This window comes from Sciurus vulgaris, assembly GCF_902686455.1.
Source record: "Sciurus vulgaris genome assembly, chromosome: 9".
Taxonomy (NCBI): Eukaryota; Metazoa; Chordata; class Mammalia; order Rodentia; family Sciuridae; genus Sciurus; species Sciurus vulgaris.
In genome coordinates this window covers 22172406-22191422 of record NC_136469.1, presented here as the reverse complement: position 1 = coordinate 22191422, position 19017 = coordinate 22172406, and positions in this window count along the sequence as shown.

The following is a 19017-nucleotide window of genomic DNA, read 5'->3' as shown; positions in this document are numbered from 1 at the left end:
CTCCACACTGCTTTCCATAGTGGCTGCACTAATTTGCAGCCCCACCAGCAGTGTATGAGTGTACCTTTCTCCCCACATCCTCGCCAACACCTGTTGTTGCTCGTATTCTTGATAATCGCCATTCTAATTGGGGTGAGATGGAATCTTAGGGTGGTTTTGATTTGCATTTCTCTTATTACTAGAGATGTTGAACATTTTTCCATATGTTTGTTGATTGCTTGTAGATCTTCTTCTGTGAAGTGTCTATTCATTTCCTTAGCCCATTTGTTGACTGGACTGTTTGAATTCTTGGAGTAGAGTTTTTTGAGTTCTTTATAGATTCTGGAGATTAGTGCTCTATCTGAAGTATGATTGGCAAAGATATTCTCCCACTCTGTAGGCTCTTTCTTCGCATTGCTGATAGTTTCCTTTGCTGAGAGAAAGCTTTTTAGTTTGAATCTATCCCAGTGGTTGATTCTAGCTTTTATTTCTTGTGCTATGGGAGTCCTGTTAAGGAAGTCTGGTCCTAGACCAACAAGGTGAAGATTTGGACCTACTTTTTCTTCTATAATCTGCAGGGTCTCTGGTCTGATTCCGAGGTCCTTAATCCATTTTGAGTTTAGTTTCGTGCATGGTGAGAGATATGGGTTTAGTTTCATTCTGTTGCATATGGATTTCCAATTCTCCCAGCACCATTTGTTGAAGAGGCTATCTTTTCTCCATTGCATATTTTTGGCCCCTTTGTCTAGTATGAGAAAATTGTATTTATTTGGGTTTGTGTCCGTGTCCTCTATTCTGTACCATTGATCTACCTTTCTATTTTGGTACCAATACCATGCCGTTTTTGTTACTATTGCTTTGTAGTAGAGTTGAAGATCTGGTATTGCAATACCCCCTGTTTCACTCTTCCTGCTAAGGATTGCTTTAGCTATTCTGGGTTTCTTATTCTTCCAGATGAATTTCATAATTGCTTGCTCTATTTCTGTAAGGTACACAACTGGGATTTTAATTGGAATTGCATTGAATTTGTATAGCACTTTAGGTAGTATGGCCATTTTGACAATATTAATTCTTCCTATCCAAGAACATGGAAGATCTTTCCATCTTCTAAGGTGTTCTTTAATTTCTTTCTTTAGTGTTCTGTAGTTCTCATTGTAGAGGTCTTTCACCTCTTTTGTGAGATTGATTCCCAAGTATTTTATTTTTTTTGAGGCTATTGTGAATGGGGTAGTTTTCCTAATTTCTCTTTCTGAAGATTCATCACTTATGTATAAAAATGCGTTGGATTTATGGGCATTGATCTTGTAACCTGCTACTTTACTGAATTCACTTATGAGTTCTAAGAGTTTTCTGGTGGAATTTCGAGGTTCCTCTAAATATATAATCATGTCATCAGCGAACAGGGATAGTTTGAGTTCTTCTTTTCCAATTCGTATCCCTTTAATTTCTTTGGTTTGTCTAATTGCTCTGGCCAGAGTCTCAAGAACGATGTTGAATAGAAGTGGTGAAAGAGGGCATCCCTGCCTTGTTCCAGTTTTTAGGGGGAATGCTTTCAGTTTTTCACCATTTAGAATGATATTAGCCATGGGCTTAGCATAAATGGCCTTTACAATGTTAAGGAATGTTCCCACTATCCCTATTTTTTCTAGTGTTTTGAGCATGAAGGGGTGCTGTATTTTATCAAATGCTTTTTCTGCATCTATTGAAATAATCATGTGATTCTTGACTTTAAGTCTATTAATATGGTGAATTACGTTTATTGATTTCCTGATGTTGAACTAACCTTGCATCCCTGGGATGAAACCCACTTGATCATGGTGCACTATCTTTTTAATATGTTTTTGTATGGGATTTGCTAAAATTTTGTTGAGAATTTTTGCGTCGATGTTCATTAAGGATATTGGTCTGAAATTTTCTTTCCTTGATGAGTCTCTGTCTGGTTTAGGTATCAGTGTGATATTGGCTTCATAGAATGAGTTTGGGAGGGTTCCCTCCTCTTCTATTTCATGGAATACTTTGAGAAGTATTGGAATGAGCTCTTCCTTAAAGGTTTTGTAGAACTCGGCTGAGAACCCATCTGGTCCCGGACTTTTCTTTGTTGGTAAGCTTTTGATGACTTCTTCTATTTCAGTACTTGAAATTGGTCTATTTAAATTGTTTATGTCCTCCTCATTCAGTTTAGGCAATTCATATGTCTCTAGAAACCTGTTGATGTCTTCGAAATTTTCTATTTTGTTGGAGTATAGATTTTCAAAATAGCTTCTAATTATGTTTTGTATTTCAATCCTGTCTGTTGTGATATTTCCTTGTTCATTCCGAATTTTAGTGATTTGGGTTTTCTCTCGTCTTCTCTTTGTTAGTGTGGCTAAAGGTTTATCAATTTTGTTTATTTTTTCGAAGAACCAACTATTTATTTTGTCAATTTTTTGTATTGTTTCTTTTGTTTCAATTTCATTGATTTCAGCTCTGAGTTTCACTATTTCCTGTCTTCTACTACTTTTGGTGCTATTCTGTTCTTCTTTTTCTAGGGCTTTGAGCTGTAGTGTTAGGTTGTTTATTTGTTGAGTTTTACTTCTTTTATTAAATGCGCTCCATGAAATAAATTTCCCTCTAAGTACTGCTTTCATAGTGTCCCAGAGATTTTGATATGATGTTTCTTTGTTCTCATTTACCTCTAAGAATTTTTTAATTTCCTTCCTAATATCTTCTGTTATCCATTCATCATATAATAGCATATTGTTTAATCTCCAGATGTTGGAATAGTTTCTGTGTTTTACTCTTTCATTTATTTCTAACTTCAATCCATTATGATCTGATAGAATACATGCTAGTGTCTCTATCTTCTTGTATTTGCTAACATTAGCTTTGTGGCATAATATATGGTCTATTTTAGAGAAGGATCCATGTGCTGCTGAGAAGAAAGTGTATTCACTCTTGGTTGGATGGTATATTCTATAAATGTCTGTTAAGTCTAAATTATTGATTGTGTTGTTGAGTTCTATGGTTTCTTTGCTCAATTTTTGTCTGGAAGATCTGTCCAGTGGTGAGAGCGGCGTGTTAAAATCACCTAGTATTATTGTGTTGTGGTCTATTTGGTTTCTGAAATTGAGAAGGATTTGTTTGACATACATGGATGAGCCACTGTTTGGGGCATAGATGTTTATGATTGTTATATCTTGCTGATTTATGCTTCCCTTAAGCAGTATGAAATGACCTTCTTTATCCCTTCTGACTAACTTTGGCTTGAAGTCCACATTATCGGAAATGAGGATGGATACTCCAGCTTTTTTGCTGAGTCCATGTGCATGGTATGTTTTTCCCCATCCTTTCACCTTTAATCTATGGGTATCTTTTTCTATGAGGCGAGTCTCTTGCAGGCAACATATTTTTGGATCTTTCTTTTTAATCCAGTCTGCCAGTCTATGTCTTTTGATTGATGAATTCAGGCCATTAACATTCAGGGTTATTATAGAGAAATGATTTGGTTTCCCGGTCATTTGGTTCATTTTTAAAATTTTGTTTATTTATTTGTTTGACACAACTTGTTTCCTCCTTTATTTGACAATTCCTTTAGGATAATTCCTTCCTTTGCTGATTTGCTTCTTTGTTTTTCATCTCTTCCTCATGGAATATTTTGTTGAGAATGTTCTGTAATGCTGGCTTTCTTTTTGTAAATTCTTTTAGCTTTTGTTTATCATGGAAGGATTTTATTTCATCGTCAAATTTGAAGGTAAGTTTTGCTGGGTATAAGATTCTTGGTTGGCATCCATTTTCTTTCAGGGCTTGAAAAATGTTGTTCCAGGACCTTCTAGCTTTTAGGGTCTGAATTGAAAAATCTGCTGATATGCGTATTGGTTTCCCCCTGAATGTAATTTGGTTCTTTTCTCTCACAGCCTTTAAAATTCTGTCTTTATTTTGTATGTTAGGTATTGTCATTATAATGTGCCTTGGTGTGGGTCTGTTGTAATTTTGTGTATTTGGAGTCCTGTAAGCCTCTTGAACTTGATTTTCCATTTCATTCTTCAGATTTGGGAAATTTTCTGATATTATTTCATTGAATAGGTTGTTCATTCCTTTGGCTTGTTTCTCTAGACCTTCCTCAATCCCAATAATTCTTAAATTTGGCCTTTTCATGATATCCCATAGTTCTTGTAGATTCTGTTCATGATTTCTTACCATCTTCTCTGTTTGTTCAACTTTGTTTTCAATGTTAAATATTTTGTCTTCAATGTCTGAGGTTCTGTCTTCCAGGTGTTCTATCCTATTGGATATGCTTTCTATGGAGTTCTTAATTTGGTTTATTGTTTCCTTCATGTCAAGGATTTCTGTTTGGTTTTTTTTCAATATCTCTAACTCTTTATTGAAATGATCTTTTGCTTCCTGTATTTGCTCTTTTAACTGTCGATTGGTGCGATCATTCAATGCTTGCATTTGCTCTTGCATCTCGTCATTTGCTTCCCTGATCATTTTAATTATGTACATTCTGAACTCCTTTTCTGTCATTTCTTCTGCCATGCTGTCATTGGGTTTTATTGATGTAACATCTAGATTTGTTTGCAGCATTTTTCTTTCCTTGTTTTCTCATATTGTTCAGATATCAGTGGACCGCTGAGATATTGCAGATTTCCTCTGTTGATTTACAATGTCCCTGAAGATTTCTATATATATCCCCCCTTAGCCTTCAGTAGGCTGAAGTCTTGGAGGAAGTTGATAATGCGGTGCTCCACAAGGAAGCTGCCTCTCTAGGAGTGGTGGCCTTCAGGTGGGGTATAATCCCTGCTAGTGGGCAGAGGTGCCTCCACTTGTTAACCAATGGTTATCCAAAGGGGACCTAGGCTGTGGGCTGAGGCAAGGCCTGTTTGGGTCTGTGTCTCTGGTTTTACCGTCCTTGTGGGGAAACCTCACCAGGCAGGGAAGACTCACCCAGTGGGGAGGTCTCGCTGGTCAGTTTCCTCCTAGAGGTTCCCCTCAATTTACAGCTACTGCCTGGGCTGGGCTGCCTTCCTCTGCAAAGTTCCCAGGGGCCTGGCCCTACCTCCTGGGCCTGGGAGCCTCACCCTTCGCAGATGAATCTCCTTAGGCTGCCCCTCCTCAGAGAATTTGCCCACAGGCCTGGAACCTTCGCTTCGCCCTAAGCCTGTCTCTGTGCGGCTCTTCCACCCAGAAGCCTCCTAGATCCTGGGACCCTGTTCTGCACCTAATCGCCTGGCTGCGTGGCCCCTCCTCTGAGCAGCCACCTGTGGCCCCGAACAATCGCTCTGAGTCCCAGAGACCCGCCACAGGCCTCTTCCTCCAGACAGCCGCCCAGTATGCCGGTGCGGTCACTAGGAGTCCACGAAACTCACTTCGTGCCTCCTCCTCCCACCAACCACCCGTAGCCCGGGGCAATCAATCACTCCGAGTCGAAGTGACCCTCCCCGTTCCTCCTCCTTCTCCAGATAACCCCCCGGGTGTTCAGGAGCAGTCCCTCTGAGTGGCTCTGAATCCACGTGACCCGCTGCACGGGTCCTCTGGGCACCGCCCGGAGCTCAAGTGCGGCCACTCAAGACCAAGCGTCCCACCACGCTTCTCCTCCAGGCAGCCCCCCTGTGTTCAGGAGCTGTCACTTTAAGACCAAACAACTCACCACTCCCCTTCTCCTCTGAGCAGCCGCCTGGAGCGCTAATGCAGTCACTGCGAGTCCAAAGGACCCGCCGCGCTCCTTCTCCTCCTTCTCCTACTCCTCCGGGCAGGCCCCGGGGTTCAGAAGTGGTCAGAGTCCAAACAGCTCGCCACGCAGCCCCTTCTCTGGCAACCGCCTGTAGCTCTGGTGTAGTCACCCGAATCTAAGCGGCCGCTCCTCTTCCTCCTCGTCCTCAGGGCAGGCCCCGGGGTTTAGAAGCGTCGTTCTGATTCCAAACAGCTCGCCGCGCAGCTTCTCCTCTGGCAACCGCCTGTAGCTCTGGTGCAGTCTCTCCGAATCCAAGTGGCCACGCTCCTCTCCTCCTCCTCAGGGCAGGCCCCGGTGTCCTGAGTCCACACAGTTCTCCTCGCCACTCTTCCCCTGGGCAGCCGCCGGAGCCCCAGTGGCTGCTCCGAGTCCCAGCGCTGTGCCCAGCGGCCTCCTTTACGGCGCTCCCAGCTGTCCGCGTTCACTGCTCCAGCGGGGGGAGGGGCGTCTCGCCGGCAGTTCTACTTCACAAAGTTTCCTGCGTTCCGGGACCCCCGTCCCATCCGGGATGCCCCCCCAGGGGGTGAGAGTCACCCGGCTGCTTTGAGTTGGTCCCAAGTGTCTCAATATCTCCTCTTTTGAATCCTGAGTCCTGGAGCAACATGAAATGCAGCCACCCTCTAGGCCGCCATCTTGAAAACCCCCAATCATGTGATTCTTAACTTCTAGTCTGTTGATATGGTGAATGACATTTATTGATTTCCGGATGTCGAACCAACCTTGCATCCCTGGGATAAAACCCACTTGATCGTGGTGCACTATCTTTTAAATATATTTTTGTATGCGATTTGCTAAAATTTTGTTGAGAATTTTTGTGTCGATGTTCATTAAGGATATTGGTCTGAAATTTTCTTTCCTCGAAGTGTCTGGGTCTGGTTTAGGTATCAGGGTGATATTGGCTTCATAGAATGAGTTTGGGAGGGTTCCCTCCTCTTCTATTTCATGGAATACTTTGCGAAGTATTGGAATGAGCTCTTCTTTAAAGGTTTTGTAGAACTCGGCTGAGAACCCATCTGGTCCCGGACTTTTCTTTGTTGGTAGGCTTTTGATGACCTCTTCTATTTCGTTGCTTGAAATTGATTTATTTAAGTTGTGTATGTCCACCTGGTTCAGTTTAGGTAATTCATATGTCTCTAGAAACTTGTTGATGTCTTCGAGGTTTTCTGTTTTGTTGGTGTATAGATTTTCAAAATAGCTTCTAATTATGTTTTGTATTTCACTCGTGTCTGTTGTGATATTTCCTTGTTCATTCCGAATTTTAGTAATTTGAGTTTTCTCCCTCTTTCTCTTTGTTAGTGAGGCTAAGGGTTTATCAATTTTGTTTATTTTTTCAAAGAACCAACTATTTATTTTGTTAATTTTTCCAATTGTTTCTTTTGTTTCAGTTTCGTTGATTTCGGCTCTGATTTTAACTATTTCCTGTCTTCTACTACTTTTGGTGTTGGTCTGCTCTTCTTTTTCTAGGGCTTTGTGCTGTAATGTTAAGTCGTTTATTTGTTGATTTCTACTTCTTTTGTTGAATGCGCCCCATGAAATAAATCTTCCTCTAAGTACTGCTTTCGTAGTGTCCCAGAGGTTTTGATATGATGTGTCTTTGTTCTTGTTTACTTCTAAGAATTTTTTAATTTCCCTCCTGATGTCTTCTGTTATCCATTCATCATATAATAGTGTATTATTTAATCTCCAAGTATTGGAGAAGTTTCTGTTTTTTATTCTGTCATTTATTTCTAATTTCAATCCATTATGATCTGATAGAGTACAAGGTAGTATCTCTATCTTCTTGTATTTGCTAACAGTAGCTTTGTGGCATAAAACATGGTCTATTTTAGAGAAGGATCCATGTGCTGCTGAGAAGAAAGTGTATTCATTCTTTGTTGGATGGTATATGCTATATAAGTTGGTTAAGTCTAAACTGTTGATTGTGTTATTGAGATCTATGGTTTCTTTATTTAATTTTTGTTTGGACGATCTATCCAGCGGTGAGAGAGGTATGTTAAAATTGCCTAGTATTATTGTGTTGTGGTCTATTTGATTTCTGGAATTGAGAAGGATTTGTTTGACGTACATGGATGAGCCAATGTTTGGGGCATAGATATTTATGATTGTTATGTCTTGCTGATTTATGCTTCCCTTAAGCAGTATGTAATGTCCTTCTTTATCCCTTCTGACTAGTTTTGGCTTGAGGTCCACATTATCTGAAATGAGGATGGATACTCCAGCTTTTTTGCTGTGTCCGTGTGCATGGTATGTTTTTTCCCATCCTTTCACCTTTAGTCTGTGGGTATCTCTTTCTATGAGATGAGTCTCTCGCAGGCAGCATATTGTTGGATTTTTCTTTTTAATCCAATCTGCCAGTCTATGTCTTTTGATTGATGAGTTCAGGCCATTAACATTCAGGGTTATTATTGTGATATGATTTGTATTCCCAGTCATCTGAATCATTTTTGTTTTTTTGACATGATTTGGTTTCTCCTTTATTTGGCTATTCCTTTAGGCTAGTTCCTCCCGTTGTTGATTTACATCGTTGTTTTTCATCTCTTCCTCATGGAATATTTTGCTGAGAATGTTCTGTAATGCCGGCTTTCTTTTTGTAAATTCCTTTAGCTTTTGTTTATCATGGAAGGATCTTATTTCATTGTCAAATCTGAAAGTAAGTTTTCCTGGGTATAAGATTCTTGGTTGGCATCCGTTTTCTTTCAGGGCTTGGTAAATGTTGTTCCAGGCCCTTCTAGCTTTTAGGGTCTAGATTGAAAAATCTGCTGATATTCTTATTGATTTCCCCTGAATGTAATTTGATTCTTTTCTCTCGTGGCCTTTAAAATTTTGTCTTTATTTTGTATGTTAGGTATTTTCATAATAATGTGCCTTGGTGTGGGTCTGGTGTAATTTTGTATATTTGGAGTCCTATAAGCCTCTTGTAGTTGGTTTTCCATTTCATTTTTCAGATTTGGGAAATTTTCCGATATTATTTCATTGAATAGATTGTTCATTCCTTTGGTTTGTTTCTCTAAGCCTTCCTCAATCCCAATAATTCTTAAATTTGGCCTTTTCATGATATCCCATAATTCTTGTAGATTCTGTTCATGATTTCTTACCATCTTTTCTGTTTGGTCAACTTTGTTTTCAAGATTAAATATTTTGTCTTCAATATCTGAGGTTCTGTCTTCCAGATGTTCTATCCTATTGGTTATGCTTTCTATGGAGTTTTTAACTTGGTTTATTGTTTCCTTCATTTCAAGGGTTTCTGTTTGTTTTTTTTTTTAGTATCTCTAACTCTTTATTGAAATGATCTCTTGCTTTCCATATTTGCTCTTTTAACTGTTGATTGTTGCGATCATTTAATGCCTGCATTTGCTCTTTCATCTCCTCGTTTGCTTCCCTGATTGTTTTAATTATGTACATTCTGAACTCCCTTTCTGACATTTCTTCTGCTGTGCTGTCATTGGGTTTTATTGATATAGTATGTAGGTTTGTTTGGGACATTTTCTTCCCTTGTTTTCTTATATTCGTCAGATGTCAGTGGGACTCTGTGATATTGCAGATTTCCTCTATTGGCTCATAATGTCCCTGTAGATTTCCAGTGTATCACCTACCAGCCTTCAGTAGCCTGAAGTCTTGGAGTAACTTGATAATGCAGTGCTTCCGAAGAAAGCTGTCCCTAGCCCGCTACTGGTTTCAGGGCTTGGAGCTGGCTCTGTGTGTAAAGGCTCTCACTGGGGGGCCTGCTCCAAGAAGCTGGCCGTGTGGGAGGAGCCCACCGCTGGAGTGCCCAGGGCTGCCTGGAGAAGACTCTAGCTGCCTTGCCCTACTGTAATAAGCCGCCCGAATCTGGGCCTGCCACCCGGGCCCAGCTTCACCGGGTAGGGGAGACTCACCCTGTGGCTCTATTTTAGTCTGAGTCTTAATGCCTCCCCTTCTTGAATCCTGGGTTCTGGAGCGACTGGAGATGCAGTCACCCTCTAGTCCGCCATCTTGGATCGCCCCTGAAAATGAATTTTAACACTGAAAGATCTTATTAAAATAAGCAAACAAGGAAGGAAACTATTAATACAATCTTTGTTCTGGCAGTATGCTCTTAAGCCAATTATTTAACTCTCCAGTTTTTCATCTGTAAAATGGGATATTGGCACCTCATACTTTGATCATAAGTGTACAGTCTAAGTGACCCCAAGTAGAATATTCATATAAAATCACTTAAGCTTTTGTTATCCACTGTGAGAGTCCCTTGTCTCGTATCCTAAGAGATTGCCAGGGAAGCTTAAATTGTTTTAAAATACTTTTTCTGGAAGATCTCAGAGGTTCTTCAGGCATAATTTAATTTAATTATTATTTTATAATTAAATTCTTATTTATCAGACATGAATACACATTTTATCTCTCTCTTTCTTTCCATAAAGCTATACCATAACTTTTGGCTAAATGAGCAGTGATTATGTACATACTTTTAAATATTGTTCATAGTTAAGCAATACTTATATTTCCTTTCTTGTACAATTATTGTTTTCCTAGCTGGAAGCTGCTTCATTTTAAAACTTGCTTTGTTTTTATGTTCCTTTTATTAATTCAGCATAAAAAATCTGTGCTTTTCTTATTTTGTATTTTTAAATACTCTTGGTTTACCTGCTTATGATACTTTCTCTAGGTTATATGTTCACATTCATTTATTCCTTCAATGATATTTTAATTATCATTGAAGCCAGAAGGGCAAAAGACAAGCTTTGCCAACCTTTATCCCACTCGACATATGTTTATTGGGTATACCAAATATATAGGTATCTGATGGCCATTTGGATCTTAAATTTTCTCAAGTTTGTATACTGCTGCAGTTTTAGAGTTCTTAGAGCCTACTATGACTTCTGGTGTTTAAAGAATTAAAAACTTAACATTATAAATAACTTATAACTTATTTTTCACTCAAGTATTAGATTGTAAACAAAGCTATGAAACCAGAAAAAAAAAAAAACCGTTAAATAAATGCTGTGATCTAAATTTGTCTCCCATCGAAACTTCATAGCCAATATAATGGTCATAAGAGGTGGAACCTTTGGTACGTCATTAAGTCATGGCCTTCTACCTTCTGCCATGTGATAACATTTGTTCCCTCCAAAGGATACAACACCAAGATGCCATCTGGGTAGCAGACGCTGGGTTCTTACCCGACACCAAATCTGCCTGCACCTTGATCTTAGACTTCTAGTCTTCAGAACTGTGAGAAGTAAATTTTTGTTGTTTATAAATTCCCCAGTCTCAGATATTTGGTTATAGCAGCACAAATGAACTGAGACAATAAACATCTTTTGTAAATATATTTCTCAACTCTGAATTTGGAATATGTTGGCATATTAATTATTATTGTATAAATAAACTGCCACAAATATAGTATCCTAAAACAATAGTGATTTGTTTGCTTATGATTCTACGTGTTAGACTGGCAGTTTTCTTTGTCTTCTTGAGGCTCCTCATTTATCTGCAGTTACTGAGAAGTTTGGCTGAGGCCAGAAGGTACAAAATGGCATTGCTTTCATGTGTGGTGGTTGTCTAGGGTGGTTGGCAGGGCACCTTTATTCTTGTGCGCATGGTCTCCCCATTCAGATAGCCAGATTTTGATATGACAGTGGTAATGTTTCATGAGGGCAGGGTAGAGACTACAAAGTCTCTTGAGGATGATGCTTAGAAATCAAGCAACCTCACTTTTAGCACAATCTCTAGGTCACAGCAAGTGACCATGGATGGAAATTATTATGTGGAAGGTTAGGAATTCCTGTGGACAGATAATAATGCCAGGAATCAGGATTAGACAGAAGGAATGCTAAACTGCTTCAGTGAAGTAAAAGTGGAGTAAAAATGGGGTAGTATAAAGATAGGATGAGCTGGGGAGAAAAGACTGGACACAAATTTGTCAGTTACTAGATATGGGACTCTTAAGACAGATGACTTTGACCGAGGTAACTCTTTTTAGCTATGATCATTTCCAAAGGGGACTGTAGCATAGAGCTGTTTACCAGAGCAGTAGCCCCCAAAATGGGATAATAAATCTTTCATTTCAGATAGGGGATATGGATGGTGAAATACAGTGCCCACTACTGTAGAAAATTGAAGACCCTTTATTCAATTTCAGTAATCCAAGTTGCTTTTAGTCTAAGCTGTATCTATAAATTAGTTTGAGACAGACTTCTTTCTGAATGAAGCATCAGATGCTGCAGAAAAACACCCCCAAATTCTTAGCCATTTGTCTAACTGAGAGTCCACTGGGAATCATCTTAAATTCTTCTCAGGTCTTAGCCAGGCATGGTGGGCACATCTGTAATCCAGTGATTTGGGAGCCTGAGGCAGGAGGATCATAAGTTTGAAGCCAGCCTCATAAACTTAGTGAGATCTTTAGCAACTTAGCAAGACTCTGTCTCAAAAAAAAAAAAAAAAAAAAAAAAATTAAAAAGGAGTGAGATGTTGTTCAGTAGTAGAGTACTTGTCTAGCATGTGTGAAGCCCTGGGCTCAGTTCCCAGCACTGGGAAAAAAAAAATCTTTCTGAGGTCTTAGCAAACACCCTTGAGTCTTCCAACCCTGAGATCATTTTTTACTTTAAGAATTTTTGTCAGAAGAATGATGTATATATTTATATATGATGTGTCAAAATGCATTCTACTGTCATGTATAACTAATTTGAACAAATAAAAATTTACAAATTTTTTTTTTCCTAGTGAAGTTTGGGATAAGAAACAAGCAAGTCCCAAGTCCTCTATATTTGTGTATATTCTAGTTTTACACTGAGAAATTCCTTCTCTATCTAATCTCTCTTATACCTTATCATGCACAGCTCAGCAAGACAATTGACATTCCCAACTTGCTGCCTCATTAGCTGGATTTAAAAATTCATTAGATTTGTTATCTAGCTTCCAAGTTACTTTTTTTTCCTTGATATTGGGGATTGAACCCAGAGGTGCTTTACAACTGAGCCACATCCTCAGCCCTTTTTATTTTTGATTTTGAGACAGGGCCTTGCTAAGTTGCTGAGGTTGGACTTGAACTTGGATCTTCCTGGTATTATAGGAGTGTGCCACCTTGTCCAGCCCAAGTTACTTCTAATGTTTCACCAATTATTCTCCAATTACATACCATGAGTTTCCATTTTTTTAGACTCTAGTAACAATCATAACTATCTCTTAAGTCTTCTAATGGTTCATTTGCAATTATTCCAGTCATTTCTGCTGCTTTTGCAGCCTCAGTCAGCTTTCTGTTATGGTTTAGATACTTGGTCCCAAGTCCAATGAAGCATGTTTTATATTTCTGTTTAGTCTGGGTTCCAATTTCTGTATCAGTTGTTTTGATTGGTAACAAAGCACTCTCAAACTTAGTGGCTTAAAATCAGACCACACGAGTTTGCAGTTTGGTTGAGTTTATTTGGATGATTCTTCTGTTGATCTTTCTTGGAATGGATGTGACTGCAGTAATCTGATGCTCCCCTGGGTCTGTGTCTGTTAACTGGGGGAGTTGACTAGGGAATTTTTCTTGCCTACAAGTCCCCTCTTACAGGACAAATCTGTCTTTTCCTTTTTTTAAATATAGTGGTAATAGAGGTTCAAGAGGATGAGAACAGAGCTCTAAAGGTTGAGTTCAACAAATACAAATCATATGGTATTGCCACATGTTCTGTTGGTCAGAGCAAGTCTCAAGACCAGTCCTGATTCCTTTGGTTGGGAAATAGACTGCACTTCTTGATGAGGCAGTGGTGACCAGAATTAATCTTTGCATTGAAATATGAAATACAAGCTCTCTTTTTAGTTAGCTCTCTGTTATGGTTCAGATATGAGGCATTCCCCAAAAGCTTATATATGAAACCATACAAGAAACTCAGAGGTGAAATGTTTGAAAGTTATAACATAATCAGCAGATTAACTGGGTTTTAATTGTAGGCAAAGTGTAGCAAGGTTGGAGTCCCTTCAGGCTGCTCCCTGAGAGGGCGATGCATGAAGATGTGGGAAACCAGAGCTGCAGTGGTGACCTCTGAGATTAAGAGATGCCAATAATGTAGAATGTCTACGTAGAATGTCTAATGAGAAAAGTGGCAGAAATTGAGCAGAAACAGGCTGGGAGAGGCCATGAGGGCTACAACCAGCAAGGCCATGGGGTTTTCCTACCTAAGCCCTTTAGAGGGAACATTACAATGTCATGTGCCCCAGATGCTGGACTTATTTGCAATAGGACTTATTTGCTCAACTAGATTTTGGTCTTACTTTGATTCCATCCCTTCTTTCTGTGTCCCTGTTTCTCCCTGTGGAATGTAAACGTTACTCTGTGGCATTATATATTGAATATATGTAACCTGTTTTTGATTTTTACAGGGAAAATTTTCAAGAGTTTGCCTTGAGTCTCAGATGAGATTTTGGAATTGGACGTTTGAGAAATGCTAGAACTGCTGACTATGGGGACTCTTAAAAATGGACTAAATACTTTTGCATTGTGAGATGGGCATGAGGTTTGAGGGCCCAGGGGTGGAATGTTATAGTGAATATAAGTTATTCCCCCAAAATTCATGTGTGAGACAATGCATGAAGCTCAGAGGTGAAATGATTAGATAATGAGTTTTAACTTAATGAACCGACTGGGTGGTAGCTGTAGGCAGATAGGGTGTGACTGGAGGAAGTAGGTAACTGGGGGTGTGACTTTGGGGTTTACATTTTGTCCATGGTGAGTGAATTTCTCTCCTTGCTTCCTGGTTGTCACGTCCTGAGCAGCTTTCCTCTACCACATCCTTCCGCCATGATGTTCTGCCTCACTTGGGCCCAGAGCTATGAAGTCAGCTGACTGTAGACTGAACCTTGAAATCGTGAGCCCAAACAAACTTTTCTTCCTCCAAGCTAGCTGTTTTTGTCAGGTCTTTTGGTCACAGTGATGCAAAGCTAAGTAGAACACTCTCTTTTCATATCTTTCTCATTCAGTATCTCTCATATTCATTCTTTCTTTTGTTCACTTCTTTATTCAATGTCAATTTAGCAAATATTTGTAGGATACCTAAAATGTATTGTGCATTGGGATGAATCCTGGATACAAAGCACTAGAAACTGACAAAATTGTAAAATTTTTTTAAAAATTGTAAAATTCTTAGAGATACATATAATTTTTTCTTTCTGGAGTTTAAAATGTTTTATAATTATGAAAGCTTATACATTATGAGCGAATCAAACTACTTAATTGCAAACAAAACATACAAAAGCTGAACAAAATGTCAAGATGATCAATGGCATTTTGTGAATGAGTTTCCCAACTTCGTTTTCAGAATAGCTTACTTTCTGATCCATATAAATTAATAAAGAGAAAAGAAGATTTGTTTTTCTCCAAAAATGAGAAACTTTTGCTTGCTTACTTTGTTTTAAGGAGTGAGGGTTTTTTTTTTTTTTAATTGTGTTTTGTTTTTTAATGTTTCTGAGAAGTCTTATGAAAAGGTACCTTTATTTCCTCGATAGCTAGCATGGATGAGCCATGAAAGAGATTTTTCTCTCTCTGGGTGGAGAATTGTCACCAATCAAGAAAACTTCACTCTCATCTCAAAATATGATTTCTTTCAAAGGACAGCTTTGCAATTTCTTTGTTATTGTTTGGTTATGGGGGAAAAAAAAAACCCTCAAAAGCGAATATGTTGAAGGCTTGGTCCTCAGTGCATCAGAGATAAGAGGTGAGAACTTAGAAAGTGATTGGACCGAGAGAACTCTACCTCATCAGTGGGTCAACCCCTTGAAGGAGTCATGACTTCACGGGCTGTTGGGAGGTGGTGAAGACTTAAGAGACGATTCCTTGTTGGAATAAGTAGATCCCTGGGAGTTTACCTTTGAAGGCTGTATCTTGTCTCAGGTCCCTTCCTCTTTCTGTCTCTCTGTTTCCTGGCTGTCATGAGATGATCAGCTTGTTTCACTATGCACACCCCACCATGATGTTTTGCATCACCACAGGCCCAGAAACCATGGAGCTATCTGACCAGGGACTGATATTCTTGAAATTGTGAACCAACATAAACCTTTCATACTTTATTTTTTTTTCTCACATGCTTTATCATAGCAGTAGCAAGGTGACAATTCCCCTTCCTTTCCCCAGAAGTAATCTGCTCTTCTTTAGTATATTATACAAATCAGCATAGCACTCTGGTATGGCACATATGTCATGTTGTGAACTATTTGTTTGGCATATATAACTTCCTTCAACTATGATCTCAAAAGCAAGGATTTATCTTCTCTGGATCATAGTGCCTCACATATGATAAACATCTAATATCTTTGTTGAACACATGAATAAGTGATGTAATTGCTTGGCCTATATGAATTATGATGGATTTAGAAATTATTCCAATTGTCTTGTAAACTGCTAGAATGTCAGATCTGTTTGTTTATGTCACAGAAATTCAGAATTAGAAAAGATCTTTGTCTTAACCAGATTCATATTTTTCCTTCTCTAAATAGTTCAGTAAAAAGACAGTAGGTTTAAAATACTGCTGAGGTGACACATCTACTTAATTATAGAATAAGCACAAAGTCAGAGTCTTTGATCCTCAAGTGAGTGTACTTTTCACTATACCAATGTATTCCCTCATCCCAGGATCTCTAAATTTTAGGCCTGTCATTTTCAATTGGATAAGATCTCTCGGTTTGTCTAGGCTGATTATAACTTATTTACTTAGAGGAGCATGCGTATATTCTTGTCACCTGGACTTACCCTGATTGACTAATTATCTCCCCAAATCACCATTTTCAATTTAGAAAATCTGTTGTTTTTAGGGCAAGACTCCAGGTATTTAGTGTGATCTCTCTCTCCTATTCTGAACCCACTGTATTCTTGTTATACAGATATTGCTAAATAAATATATGTTGCCATATTTCTGTTATTGAAGTATCACTTGATTTTAAAAAACTAGAAGTAGAAGTGTGGAATTGAGAAGGGAGAAGATTTATACATGTGATTGCTCATTTGGAATGATGAGCAATAAGATTAGGATGGTGGCTATAACTGAATATTTGTGTCCCTCCTGTCATTCATAAGTTGAAGTTTTAACCTTCAATATGACAGGATTAGGAGATGGGGCATTGAGGGTAATTAGGTTTAGTTGAGTTCATGAGGGGTGAGTCTTTTCAATGGAATTAGTGTTCTTCTAATAAGCAGAGGAGGTCAAAATCTCTTCTGTTCTCCTTCCCACGCCTGTCTCTTTTTGCCATGTGAGTACATGGTGAGAGGGCTGCCATTTACAAATGAGGAGGAGGGCCCTCACTAAGAACCAAGTCTGCTGACACTTTAAACTTGTATTTATCAACTTCAGAACTATGAGAAATAAACATTTGTGGCTCAAGCTACCCAGTCTATGGTGTTTTGTTATAAGAGCCTAAGATAAGGCAAATGACATTGTGTCAGTTTCCTGTCACTGTGACAAAATATCCAAGATAATAACCTTAGTAAGGGAAAAGTTTGATTTTGGCTCATTATTTCAGATATCTCAGAGCATGGTTGCTTGAGGCTATTGCTTTGGGATGGTGGGAGCATGAGGCAGAGGAAAGCTCTTCATCTCATGGTGGCCAGGAAGAAAAGAGAGAGCCAAGAAGGACCTGGGGATTCCAATATCCTCTTTAAGGGAAGGTCCAAAATGACATAACATCCTCCCACTGAGCCCCATTCCTTAAAGGTTCCACCACCTCCAAATAGTACCATAGCCTGGCAACCAAGCCTTTAATGTGCGGACCTTCGGGAGACATTTCAGATCCAAACTGTAGCAGATGCAGAGCTAGCTCATGAAGAGCACTGAATGAAAGGAAAGTTGTTAGAACATTGATTGTCTTTGCTTATTATGATTGCTGTAGACTATTGTGCTCTTGGATAGGGTTAAAGAGAATTTTAAATTTTTCAAGAGGGATCATGTTATGATTTACATATGAGGTGTCCCCTGAAAGTACATGTGTGAGACAATGCAAGAATGTTCAGAGGCCAAATGATCAGATTATGAGAGGTATAACCTAATCAGTGGATTAATCCACTGATATGGATTAACTGGGTGATAACTCTAGGTAGGTAGGGGGTGACTGGAGGAAGTGGGTCACTTTGGATGTGACTTTGGGGTTTATATTTTGTCCTTGGTGATCAGAAAACTGTCTGCTTCCTGGTTGCCATGTGCTGAGCTGCCTTCCTTCACCATGCCCTTCTGCCTCCCTTGAGCCCAGAGATATGGAGTCAGCCACCTGTGGACTAAACCTCTGAAACCATGAGCCACAATAAACTTCTTTCTCTAAGTTGTTTGTGTCAGGTATTTTGGTCATAGCAGGACAAAGCTGACTAACACAGATTGGTAAAAGCAAAGTAATATTTCACTAAGGTCAATTGGACTATGTATGTAGAGAAACAGATATCAACACACACACAGGTACATGCATACACACAGTATACAAATATATGTGGTCTAAAATGTGGGTGTGAGGTAATGAAGAGAAAATCTAAGTAATAGGAACACAGGATAAGGCACAGATCTCAAAACTTAAGTACTTGAACAGATATTTTCTAGTTGCCCTTGTGTTTTTCAAAAAACTTCATTTTCTTGCTTTTCTTACTCCACTTTCCTTTAAATATCAGTCATTTCTGAGGCAATTATGACATTTGAAGGAAACTACTATCTATTCCAGTGTAGTAGAGGGGAAATGTGTATTGGAAGCCTTCCTATAGACGAAGTTGATTTAGATTTGCTTTATTATTATTGAATTTTGTCCATCTTCTCTCCTATACTAGACATCTTCGGAGATTTCCTAAGCCTTTTTGTCACAGGTATGTCCAGGTCCGTAAAGAATGAGAGAAGCATACTTTTCATCTGTATAATGCACACATATGTTATATATGTACATACATACATGTGAATATATGCATACAAAATTTTTTTGCCCAACTTCTATTTGTCACTAAAGTGAAAGTCCATCACAACACTTTTGACATCAGATGCGTAGGTTTTCCACACGTCACATTTCCCCATTCTTTGTGGACACCAGTTCAGTTCTTTCATTACCTAAGATTAGCACAAATCCCTCAGGTCAGGGGCTCCATTCTACAATACTGCTCCCCACTCAAGATGTCGGCTGCAAGTAGTAGGTCTCAAGGTTACGCACACTTCTGGCTGACTTGGCTATAAATCCTGGGTTTCCACAAGCTCCTTACCCACTGAAGATAAATTCTTCTGTTTCTCCATGGATATCTCCGGTGGTTTTTGTAATTGATGCTGATACTTGGAATCTAAGTTTCTTCCTCAATTTTATAGTTTTTCTACAGTTAATTTTGAGTGAGAGAACCAGCAGCTTATGCTAATTTGTCATAT